The sequence below is a fragment of the Lampetra fluviatilis genome, unplaced genomic scaffold, assembly GCF_964198595.1.
Source record: "Lampetra fluviatilis unplaced genomic scaffold, kcLamFluv1.1 SCAFFOLD_1243, whole genome shotgun sequence".
Lineage (NCBI taxonomy): Eukaryota > Metazoa > Chordata > Hyperoartia > Petromyzontiformes > Petromyzontidae > Lampetra > Lampetra fluviatilis.
In genome coordinates, this window is record NW_027621133.1 from 284 (window position 1) to 10,000 (window position 9,717).

General features: G+C 57.4%; 1 long non-coding RNA gene across 6 annotated transcripts in view; it reads right to left on the bottom strand.

Annotated features, from left to right (window-relative positions):
- Positions 1-782: 782 nt before the first annotated feature.
- The window catches only part of LOC144954832 (uncharacterized), a 17,492-nt gene continuing 8,557 nt past the window's right edge, over positions 783-9,717 (bottom strand). For 3 of the 6 annotated variants that reach the window (XR_013641390.1, XR_013641389.1, XR_013641386.1), the window contains 3 exons: positions 8,040-8,123; positions 3,575-3,809; positions 783-987 (listed from right to left, as the gene is read on the bottom strand). This is a non-coding gene — a long non-coding RNA (uncharacterized LOC144954832). Of the gene's footprint in view, positions 988-3,574; positions 3,810-3,996; positions 4,012-8,039; positions 8,124-9,717 lie in introns of all 6 variants that reach the window. The other 3 variants (XR_013641391.1, XR_013641387.1, XR_013641388.1) reach the window with 2 other exon arrangements.

The window sequence follows — 9,717 nt, forward strand, 5'->3', positions numbered from 1 at the left end:
GTCACAGGTGCTGGCTAAAGTGGCCACTCGGGACAGAGTCATCTTGTTGGGTGACTTCAATGCCCGAGTTGGTCATGATGCTGGCGCCTGGTCTGGAGTGATTGGAAGGCATGGGCCAGATCAGCTCAATAACAACGGCAGGAGGCTGCTAGATTTCTGTGCAGCCCATGGGCTTGTAGTTACCAACACGCTCTTCCGGCATCGGCGCATCCACACAACATCGTGGACACATGCCGGGTCCAAGCAAGAACATCTGCTGGACTACGTAGTGACGGACCAGCGGATGCGAGCCCATGTCCTTGACACCAGGACCTACCGTGGAGCTGATCTGCCCTCTGACCATCGACTAGTCATCTGTAAGATGCGCCTGCCATTCTTGCACTCCGGTGGTGGGTGTACACCCAGGACCCCAATGGGAGGCTGATCGATGCCCGATGCCTCAGTGGAGGAGGCTCGTGAAGGACGCTACTGGGCAGTTGGAGGCAGTCGCCCTCCAACAACAACGGAGGGCGGAGGAGCGACGCTCACAACAACGAGCGAAGCTCCGGGTGGCTAAAGCACAGCGAGTTGGCACAGTAGGGGGCACAGGTGGTGCATCAGCCAGTCGTCTCGGTCATCTCGGTCAGTCGACCCGTGGCACCTGCTGGGTCTGCCCCGTGACCTCCTGCCAGCGGGCGTTCGACACTTCACGTGGCAGCCTCAAGGTGCACTTGGCCTGTGTGTGTGTCTGAGTGTGTGTCTGTGCGTGTGTCTGTGCGTGTGTCTGTGTGTCTCACCGTGTGACCACCACCATCCCCGCCATCGCTGGTGACGCTGCACAGAGACTCTGTAGAGTCCCACACACGCCCACTGCACAGACCAGGGGTGCTGCAGCGAGACCAACCTCCACCTCCACCACCACCTCCACTACCACCACCACCACCTCCACCACCACCACCACCAGCACCACCACCAGCAGCACCAGAGTAGTGACCAGGGCGGTGAAGGCTGCAGAGAGAAAGAGACAGACAGACAGAGATCATTATCATCACAAACTCATCACCCACCACCTCCACCACCTCCACCATCACCACCACCACCATCACCACCACCACCTCCACCACCACCACAACCACATCCTCCACCACCACCACCTCCACCCCCCCCCCCCAGGAGCTACCTGGCGCAGAGGTCGCAACTGGGTACGCGATACCCGGCTATCGGGTACGGGTAGGGTAGGGTACGGGTACGGGTACGGGTACGGGTAGGGTACGGTACGAGTAGGGTACGGGTAGGGTACGGGTAGGGTACGGGTACGGGTACGGGTAGGGTACGGGTAGGGTACAGGTAGGGTACGGGTAGGGTACGGGTACGGGTAGGGTACGGGTAGGGTACGGGTAGGGTAGGGTACGGGTAGGGTACGGGTAGGGTACGGGTAGGGTACGGGTAGGGTACGGGTACGGGTAGGGTACGGGTAGGGTACGGGTAGGGTAGGGTACGGGTAGGGTACGGGTAGGGTAGGGTACGGGTAGGGTACGGGTAGGGTACGGGTAGGGTACAGGTAGGGTACGGGTAGGGGTACGGGTAGGGTACGGGTAGGGTACGGGTAGGGTACGGGTAGGGTACGGGTAGGGTACGGGTACGGGTAGGGTACGGGTAGGGTACGGGTAGGGTAGGGTACGGGTAGGGTACGGGTAGGGTAGGGTACGGGTAGGGTACGGGTAGGGTACGGGTAGGGTACAGGTAGGGTACGGGTAGGGGTACGGGTAGGGTACGGGTAGGGTACAGGTAGGGTACGGGTAGGGTACGGGTAGGGTACGGGTACGGGTAGGGTACGGGTAGGGTACGGGTAGGGTAGGGTACGGGTAGGGTACGGGTAGGGTAGGGTACGGGTAGGGTACGGGTAGGGTACGGGTAGGGTACAGGTAGGGTACGGGTAGGGGTACGGGTAGGGTACGGGTAGGGTACGGGTAGGGTACGGGTAGGGTACGGGTAGGGTACGGGTACGGGTAGGGTACGGGTAGGGTACGGGTAGGGTAGGGTACGGGTAGGGTACGGGTAGGGTACGGGTAGGGTACGGGTAGGGGGTAGGGTACGGGTAGGGTACGGGTAGGGTACGGGTACGGTACGGGTAGGGTACGGGTAGGGTACGGGTAGGGGTAGGGTACGGGTAGGGTACGGGTAGGGTACGGGTACGGTACGGGTAGGGTACGGGTAGGGTACGGGTACGGGTAGGGTACGGGTAGGGTACGGGTAGGGGTAGGGTACGGGTACGGGTAGGGTACGGGTAGGGTACGGGTAGGGTACGGGTAGGGTACGGGTAGGGTACGGGTACGGGTAGGGTACGGGTAGGGTACGGGTAGGGGTAGGGTACGGGTACGGGTAGGGTACGGGTAGGGTACGGGTAGGGTACGGGTAGGGTACGGGTAGGGTACGGGTACGGGTAGGGTACGGGTAGGGTACGGGTAGGGTACGGGTACGGTACGGGTAGGGTACGGGTAGGGTACGGGTAGGGTACGGGTAGGGTACGGGTAGGGTACGGGTAGGGTACGGGTAGGGTACGGGTACGGGTACGGGTAGGGTACGGGTACGGTACGAGTAGGGTACGGGTACGGGTAGGGTACGGGTAGGGTACGGGTAGGGTACGGGTAGGGTACGGGTAGGGTACGGGTACGGTACGAGTAGGGTACGGGTACGGGTAGGGTATGGGTAGGGTACGGGTAGGGTACGGGTAGGGGTACGGGTAGGGTACGGGTACGGTACGAGTAGGGTACGGGTACGGGTAGGGTACGGGTAGGGTACGGGTAGGGTACGGGTAGGGTACGGGTAGGGTACGGGTACGGTACGAGTAGGGTACGGGTACGGGTAGGGTATGGGTAGGGTACGGGTAGGGTACGGGTAGGGGTACGGGTAGGGTACGGGTACGGGTAGGGTACGGGTAGGGTACGGGTAGGGTATGGGTAGGGTATGGCCGGGTACGGGGGGTAAGGAATCAAAACCCGTTAGCGACCTCTGACCTGGCATACCCGGCGTGCCGTCCTCTTCGTAGCGACGTGAATTGTGCTCCTGATCTCTGTGAGCGTCCCACCACCACCACCTCCACCACCACCCCCCACCACCACCACCTCCACCACCACCTCCACCACCACCACCACACCCCCCCCCACCTCCACCACCACCACCTCCACCACCACCCCCACCTCCACCACCACCACCTCCACCACCACCACCTCCACCACCACCACCACCTCCACCACCACCCCCACCTCCACCACCACCACCTCCACCACCACCACCACCACCACCACCTCCACCACCTCCACCACCATCACCTCCACCACCACCCCCACCACCTCCACCACCACCACCACCACCACCACCACCTCCACCACCACCACCACCTCCACCACCACCACCACCTCCACCCCCCTCCCACCCTCCCCACCACCTCCACCACCTCCACCACCACCTCCACCACCTCCACCACCACCTCCACCACCACCTCTACCCCCCTCCCACCCTCCCCACCACCACCACCACCACCACCACCACCTCCACCACCACCACCACCACCACACCCCCCCCCAGGAGCTACCTGCTGTACCCGGCGTGCCGTCCTCTTCGTAGCGACGTGAATTGTCCTCCTGATCTCTGTGAGCGTCCCTGGCGAATGTCATCGATGGTTCTCAGGAAGCCCAGATCCAGTGCGTGGCCATACGCCGTGGGGACCCAGTAGCGTGACGCAGATACAGCGCCAGCTCCACCTCCATCGCCACCTCCACCATCACCTCCACCACCTCCACCACCACCTCCACCATCACCTACAGATCCTTACAAAGTGTCAATTATTATAATGTTATACAGATCCAGCACCACCGCCTCCACCATCGCCTCCACCATCACCACCTCCACCATCACCACCATCACCACCTCCACCACCACCTCCACCATCACCACCATCACCACCTCCATCGCCACCTCCACCATCACCTCCACCACCTCCAGTACCACCTCCACCATCACCTACAGATCCTTACAAAGTGTCAATTATTATAATGTTATACAGATCCAGCACCACCACCTCCACCATCGCCTCCACCATCACCACCTCCACCACCACCTCCACCATCACCACCTCCTCCAGATCCTTACAAAGTGTAAATTATTATTATGCTGTTATACAGATCCAGCTCCATCACCTCCATCGCCTCCACCATCACCACCTCCACCATCACCTCCAGATCCTTACAAAGTGTCAATTATTATACTGTTATACAGATACATCATCACCATCATCACCACCACCTCCTCCACCATCGCCACCTCCACCACCTCCTCCAGATCGTTACAAAGTGTCAATACTGTTATACAGATCCAGCACCACCTCCTCCTCCACCATCACCACCTCCACCATCAGCTCCACCCCGCAGAGACCCACACAGAGACCCACAGAGACCCACAGAGACCCACAGAGACCCACACAGAGACCCACAGAGACCCACAGAGACACACAGAGACCCACAGAGACCCACAGAGACCCACAGAGACCCACACAGAGACCCACAGAGACCCACACAGAGACACACAGAGACCCACAGAGACCCACAGAGACCCACAGAGACCCACACAGAGACCCACAGAGACTCACAGAGACACACAGAGACTCACAGAGACACACAGAGACTCACAGAGACACACAGAGACCCACAGAGACCCACAGAGACACACAGAGACTCACAGAGACCCACACAGAGACCCACAGAGACACACAGAGACCCACAGAGACTCACAGAGACCCACACAGAGACCCACAGAGACACACAGAGACCCACACAGAGACCCACAGAGACCCACAGAGACTCACAGAGACACACAGAGACCCACAGAGACCCACAGAGACCCACAGAGACCCACAGAGACACACAGAGACCCACAGAGACCCACAGAGACCCACAGAGACCCACAGAGACCCACACAGAGACCCACAGAGACCCACACAGAGACACACAGAGACCCACAGAGACCCACAGAGACCCACACAGAGACCCACAGAGACCCACAGAGACCCACAGAGACCCACAGAGACACACAGAGACCCACAGAGACACACAGAGACTCACAGAGACTCACAGAGACCCACACAGAGACCCACAGAGACTCACAGAGACACACAGAGACCCACAGAGACACACAGAGACTCACAGAGACTCACAGACACACAGAGACTCACAGAGACACACAGAGACACACAGAGACTCACAGAGACACACAGAGACCCACACAGAGACCCACAGAGACCCACAGAGACACACAGAGACTCACAGAGACCCACAGAGACACACAGAGACCCACAGAGACCCACAGAGACACACAGAGACCCACAGAGACTCACAGAGACACACACAGAGACTCACAGAGACCCACAGAGACACACAGAGACTCACAGAGACCCACAGAGACCCACAGAGTCCCAGAGACCCACAGAGACCCACAGAGACCCACAGAGACACACAGAGACTCACAGAGACCCACAGAGACCCACAGAGACCCACAGAGACCCACAGACACCCACAGAGACCCACAGAGACTCACAGAGACCCACAGAGACCCACAGAGACCCACAGAGACACACAGAGACCCACAGAGACCCACAGAGACACACAGAGACCCACAGAGACACACAGAGACACACAGAGACCCACAGAGACACACAGAGACCCACAGAGACTCACAGAGACACACAGAGACCCACAGAGACCCACAGAGACCCACAGAGACTCACAGAGACCCACAGAGACCCACAGAGACACACAGAGACCCACAGAGACTCACAGAGACACACAGAGACCCACAGAGACACACAGAGACCCACAGAGACTCATAGAGACCCACAGAGACCCAGAGACCCACAGAGACTCACAGAGACACACAGAGACACACAGAGACACACAGAGACTCATAGAGACACAGAGACCCACAGAGACCCAGAGACCCACAGAGACACACACAGAGACTCACAGAGACACACAGAGACCCACAGAGACACACAGAGACCCACAGAGACACACAGAGACACACAGAGACCCACAGAGACACACAGAGACACACAGAGACTCACAGAGACACACAGAGACACACAGAGACTCACAGAGACACACAGAGACACACAGAGACCCATAGAGACACACAGAGACACACAGAGACCCACAGAGACACACAGAGACACACAGAGACCCACAGAGACACACAGAGACACACAGAGACCCACAGAGACTCACAGAGACACACAGAGACACACAGAGACCCATAGAGACACACAGAGACCCATAGAGACACACAGAGACTCATAGAGACACACAGAGACCCACAGAGACACACAGAGACCCATAGAGACACACAGAGACACACAGAGACACACAGAGACCCACAGAGACCCATAGAGACACACAGAGACTCATAGAGACACACAGAGACACACAGAGACCCATAGAGACACACAGAGACACACAGAGACACACAGAGACCCACAGAGACACACAGAGACCCATAGAGACACACAGAGACTCATAGAGACACACAGAGACCCACAGAGTCCCAGAGACCCACAGAGACCCACAGAGACACACAGAGACCCACAGAGACCCACAGAGACCCACAGAGACTCATAGAGACACACAGAGACCCACAGAGACTCATAGAGACACACAGAGACTCATAGAGACACACAGAGACACACAGAGACACACAGAGACCCATAGAGACACACAGAGACTCATAGAGACACACAGAGACACACAGAGACACACAGAGACCCATAGAGACACACAGAGACACACAGAGACACACAGAGACCCACAGAGACACACAGAGACCCATAGAGACACACAGAGACTCATAGAGACACACAGAGACCCACAGAGTCCCAGAGACCCACAGAGACCCACAGAGACACACAGAGACTCACAGAGACCCACAGAGACCCACAGAGACACACAGAGACCAACAGAGACTCACAGAGACACACAGAGATACACAGAGACTCACAGAGACCCACAGAGACCCACAGAGACCCACAGAGTCCCAGAGACTCACAGAGACACACAGAGACTCACAGAGACTCACAGAGACCCACAGAGACTCACAGAGACCCACAGAGACACACAGAGACACACAGAGACCCACAGAGACACACAGAGACCCACAGAGACTCATAGAGACACACAGAGACTCACAGAGACCCACAGAGACACACAGAGACCCACAGAGACCCACAGAGACACACAGAGACCCACAAAGACACACAGAGACCCACAGAGACACACAGAGACTCATAGAGACACACAGAGACCCACAGAGACACACAGAGACACACAGAGACCCACAGAGACACACAGAGACCCACAGAGACACACATAGACTCATAGAGACACACAGAGACTCATAGAGACACACAGAGACCCACAGAGACCCACAGAGACACACAGAGACCCACAGAGACACACAGAGACCCACAGAGACACACAGAGACCCACAGAGACACACAGAGACTCACAGAGACACACAGAGACCCACAGAGACACACAGAGACCCACAGAGACACACAGAGACTCATAGAGACACACAGAGACTCACAGAGACCCACAGAGACACACAGAGACCCACAGAGACACACAGAGACCCACAGAGACACACAGAGACCCACAGAGACACACAGAGACCCACAGAGACACACAGAGACTCACAGAGACACACAGAGACTCATAGAGACACACAGAGACTCACAGAGACACACAGAGACTCATAGAGACACACAGAGACTCATAGAGACACACAGAGACTCACAGAGACACACAGAGACTCATAGAGACACACAGAGACTCACAGAGACACACAGAGACACACAGAGACTCATAGAGACACACAGAGACTCACAGAGACTCACAGAGACACACAGAGACTCATAGAGACACACAGAGACTCACAGAGACCCACAGAGACCCAGAGACCCACAGAGACCCACAGAGACCCACAGAGACCAGGCGAGGTAGTTACCATCTCACCTCGTGATGGGTGATGTTGATGGGGGAGCTGTGATGATGGTGAGTGAGAGGGAGATTCCTCTCTGATGGGGACGCAGGACAAATCTAGAGTGGAGAGAAATACCGTGATGGTGGTGATGGTGATGATGGTGGTGGTAGTGATGGTGGTGATGGTGGTGGTGATGGTGGTGATGGTGGTGGTGGTGATGGTGGTGATGGTGGTGATGGTGGTGGTGATGGTGGTGATGGTGGTGGTGGTGATGGTGGTGGTGGTGGTGATGGTGGTGGTGGTGATGGTGGTGGTGATGGTGGTGATGGTCGTGGTGGTGATGGTGGTGATGGTGGTGATGGTGGTGGTGGTGGTGATGGTGGTGGTGGTGATGGTGGTGGTGGTGGTGGTGATGGTGGTGATGGTGGTGGTGGTGGTGATGGTGGTGATGGTGGTGATGGTGGTGGTGATGGTGGTGATGGTGGTGATGGTGGTGGTGATGGTGGTGATGGTCGTGGTGGTGATGGTGCTGATGGTGGTGATGGTGGTGGTGGTGGTGATGGTGGTGGTGGTGATGGTGGTGGTGGTGGTGGTGATGGTGGTGATGGTGGTGGTGGTGGTGATGGTGGTGATGGTGGTGGTGGTGATGGTGGTGGTGATGATGGTGGTGGTGGTGATGGTGGTGGTGATGGTCGTGATGATGGTGGTGATGGTGGTGATGGTGGTGATGGTGGTGGTGATGGTGGTGGTGATGGTGGTTGTGGTGATGGTGGTGATGGTGGTGGTGATGGTGGTGATGGTGGTGGTGGTGGTGATGGTGGTGATGGTGGTGATGGTGATGATGGTGGTGATGGTGGTGATGGTGGTGGTGTTGGTGGTGATGGTGGTTATGGTGGTGATGGTGGTGATGGTGGTGATGGTGGTGATGGTGATGATGGTGGTGGTGGTGGTGATGGTGGTGATGGTGGTGATGGTGATGATGGTGGTGATGGTGGTGATGGTGGTGGTGTTGGTGGTGATGGTGGTTATGGTGGTGATGGTGGTGGTGGTGGTGATGGTGGTGATGGTGGTGATGGTGGTGATGGTGGTGGTGATGGTGGTGATGGTGGTGATGGTGGTGGTGATGGTGGTGATGGTCGTGGTGGTGATGGTGCTGATGGTGGTGATGGTGGTGGTGGTGGTGATGGTGGTGGTGGTGATGGTGGTGGTGGTGGTGGTGATGGTGGTGATGGTGGTGGTGGTGGTGATGGTGGTGATGGTGGTGGTGGTGATGGTGGTGGTGATGATGGTGGTGGTGGTGATGGTGGTGGTGATGGTCGTGATGATGGTGGTGATGGTGGTGATGGTGGTGATGGTGGTGGTGATGGTGGTGGTGATGGTGGTTGTGGTGATGGTGGTGATGGTGGTGGTGATGGTGGTGATGGTGGTGGTGGTGGTGATGGTGGTGATGGTGGTGATGGTGATGATGGTGGTGATGGTGGTGATGGTGGTGGTGTTGGTGGTGATGGTGGTTATGGTGGTGATGGTGGTGATGGTGGTGATGGTGGTGATGGTGATGATGGTGGTGGTGGTGGTGATGGTGGTGATGGTGGTGATGGTGATGATGGTGGTGATGGTGGTGATGGTGGTGGTGTTGGTGGTGATGGTGGTTATGGTGGTGATGGTGGTGGTGGTGGTGATGGTGGTGATGGTGGTGATGGTGATGATGGT